Raw genomic sequence first — 3615 nt, forward strand, 5'->3', positions numbered from 1 at the left:
CCAAGGAGAGTCCCGTCCGGACAAGGGTGCAGTCTTCGGCCTTCGTATCTTCATAGTCCAGCAGTCCGGCCCATGGCCAAAAGGCCAGACGCCCGAGGACCCCTTAGTCCAGGACTCCCTCACCTAGGATGGTGGTTCGTTGGGAGCGAGCTCATCAACTCCAGAGCTATGTTTACCGTCTCCATCTGCTGACACTGCAGCCTTTAAATGGGTGAAACGTGTCTGGCCTAGCCGCGTACCACACTGGAGCAACTTCTCTCTTTTATTTTTTGCTTCTGTGAAGGCAGCAGAGTCTGAAATAACCTTTCATAAAAACACAATAGTGAGAGTATGGGTGAAGTGTGTGCAGAACTAGTGCACTGTAAAAGTAGCAGATAGTAGGTGGCTGAAAAATAAATAACAGGAGACATATGATAGCTCTACAACATTACATGGCAAACACAATTAGATTCTACTCTATATGATTTTGTAATATATGAGCACAAGAAATGCAGGTAATCCTCCAGCACACCACCACATGTGGTCCTATCAAGATAACAGTCGACTGAAAATAAATAGGTCAGTCGAACTTTTTATGAACCTTCCGATTTATAAGGAACGAGCAGAGGGCCTTAGTCTACCTCCCGCTAGTCACTGTTGACGATCTTTCTCGAACCGCCAACGACCACCAGCCCAGACCCCTGCCTCAGCCGCCACGCCCTCCCCTCGACCTCACACCACCGCCGTGCCTCGCAGTGCCCCCAGGCCATCCCTTTAATCCCGGCCGACCTCCAGATCAGGTGCTAGTAGCTCTAGGCCCCACACTCCCCTAAGATAAACACCGAGGCGCTGCTTCCCCAGCGTAATAGGCGGACTAGCGCCTATTATGCTAGGGAATGCTTCCATTAATTGGGAATCAACTGACCAAGAATTGAAATCGGGGGGGGGGGGAGGGGCGACGGACCTCTCGCTAAGGTGAAATAGTATATGAGGAGAAACCTTGTGCATCACGAGTAACTAGGAACATCTAGTATCAAGAAGAAGCGGTCAACTAGTGTCTTCTGTGGGATGAATACCGTGCAAGAAGACACGTAAGATTTGTACGAATAAGGAAAGAGGAGTACCATTTCTGGTTTCCAGTGTGGTCTCCTCCACATGTCGCGCCGATCTTCTTCTTTTTGCCGGGGGAAACTGATGTTTTGGAGGAGGGTGCAGGCTTGGACGAACCAATGGCCAAATTGTTGACTGTGTTGCCGTGGTCGTATGTTGGCGGAGGGGAAGCAGATCCGAGGCGGCGAATGACGGCGTAGCAGGAACAACTCCGGTGCGGTGGACGGTGGCAAAGTTGGAGCGGCAGCGGTGAGGCGCAGGACGGCGTGGTTGAACTGGCTCGGGTACAGATGGCTCGGCCTCAGCTTCAACAACTATCCTTGGAGGGTGTTGCGGTTGAGGTTGCGGTGGACGACGATGTCGGGGTATTTGCTCCGGCGTGATGGAGGAGGGCAGCGGTTGATGGGTGGGATGGGGTGGCGGACGGAGGATGCCGGGGTTTCACGGCTGGTGGAGATGTAGTTTTCGCGCCCACGGAGTATGAATGGGGAATCAGACGGGGGGGGGGAGCTAAGGGAGAACCATGTTTTGGTCTGGGACGCGCTTGTTTTTGGCTTTTTGAACAGATGGGAAGCGCTTGTTTGAAATTTGGGGAAAGTACAAACTTTGCCCCCCTCTTAAATTTCTGACCTACTGTGGGTCGGGGGTAGGATGGTAATCCCAGGTGTCCCAAATAGTGGACGGGAGCGATTTCGGCCGCGCGCATGTGTGCTTAGGCGGCCATTGTGTATGAATGTTTTTCGGAGCCGGTTGCGTGGTGTCTAGATGAAGCTACAAACCTACCCCAGTTTAGACCTTTGGACGCCGGGCCGGTAGGTTTCACGGGTCAGAGTTAGAAAAGTAATTTCCTTCTATTACCAAACATTGGTCTCACGTGGTTTCCAGCGAGTAGAGGCTCTTTTGGCGCTTCATTCGAAATTTTGAAACAGAAGCATTCACGTTTAGAGTACTCTTGAACTTTGAGGATTGACCTAAATAGGCAACGTTAAATTTGACGTTGTATGTTTGAAAACCTCATTAAATTATCCGCTTATTTTTGAAATTTTGGCACTTGAAAATCCTATAACTACGATTATTTTGGAATGGAGGAGCTGAATTTGAATCTATTTTGTACACGACTATATATGCTATTATGTACAAAATCAGAGCAAAGATTGGTGCCCCATAACTTAGGTATGATTTAAAATGCCATGATATCGAATTCAAATAATTGAATGGACTTCATGTTCAATTCGATTTTTTTAAACCACCTTAAGTTGAATTCAAATGTATACTAGTTCATAGCTAGCTATTTATAATGTTCATTGTGTAACTTTCGTATGTGTAATGTGCTTTACACACACAAGATGAACTTTACTCACATTTATATTTGATTGCTAAAGGATGCATTGTCTGGAGTTCAAAATACTAACTATGTGGATCAATTATGTCGAATAATAACATAGACATACTCAAATTCGATAGAATCTAGATGTCTGATGGATCAATGACGGTGCCTTACGTGAAATGCAAATATCATGATCCCATCCTAATATTTGGATACAATTTATATCTTTAATCAATGTGTACATCTGTCTTTTACATGTAGTTTCACTCTCCATCGGTGGTCTCTCACACATGCTGACATACTCTCTCCCGAGGTGTCTTTCTCGCATACATGCTCTCGATATAACCCTCCCTCCCTCTCGTAATCATTTACAACTGTTTTCACTAACCTTTATCACAAGCACAATTCCTCTCACAAGCATACACACACACAATCCCCATCGACCCTTTCTATATACATAGACCTGCCTACGTGTCTCCTGTAAGCACATTATCTTTAGGTCTGTCTCTCACGCATTGTCTCACACCCCTCTTCCTAATCGATGAGTATGTTTCTAGCAGAGCATTCTGTAGGATGCCCCTTAAAGTTAGGTTGGATGAATAGTAATATCAGAGATAAGGGGTTACCTTAGTCTGAGAACCCATGTTAAAAATCCTAGCCGGCTTTGTCAGTGGACACAGAGTCCTTCACAATTCTTCTATCGTTGTCTTGTATGACAAGTCATCCATGGGTCTCCCTAAATGCGTCACGGGCCGACCAATGTGGTGCAGGAACCAAACCAAGGGCCTCACCTCAACCCACCGGACCTCACGCGGTGATACACCCTGTTGTCTACTACACAACCTTCTTCTTGTAGAGGTTGTTGGGCCTCCAAGTGTAGAGGTTTGTAGGACAGTAGCAAATTTCCCTCAAGTGGATGACCTAAGGTTTATCAATCCATGGGAGGCATAGGATGAAGATGGTCTCTCTCAAGCAACCGTGCAACCAAATAACAAAGAGTCTCTTGTGTCCCCAACACACCCAATACAATGGTAAATTGTATAGGTGCACTAGTTCGGCGAAGAGATGGTGATACAAGTGCAATATGGATGGTAGATATAGGTTTTTGTAATCTGAAAATATAAAAATAGCAAGGTAACTAATGATAAAAGTGAGCACAAACGGTATTGCAATGCTAGGAAACAAGGTCTAGGGTTCAT

This window comes from Triticum aestivum, chromosome 6A (assembly GCF_018294505.1).
Source record: "Triticum aestivum cultivar Chinese Spring chromosome 6A, IWGSC CS RefSeq v2.1, whole genome shotgun sequence".
Classification (NCBI taxonomy): Eukaryota; Viridiplantae; Streptophyta; class Magnoliopsida; order Poales; family Poaceae; genus Triticum; species Triticum aestivum.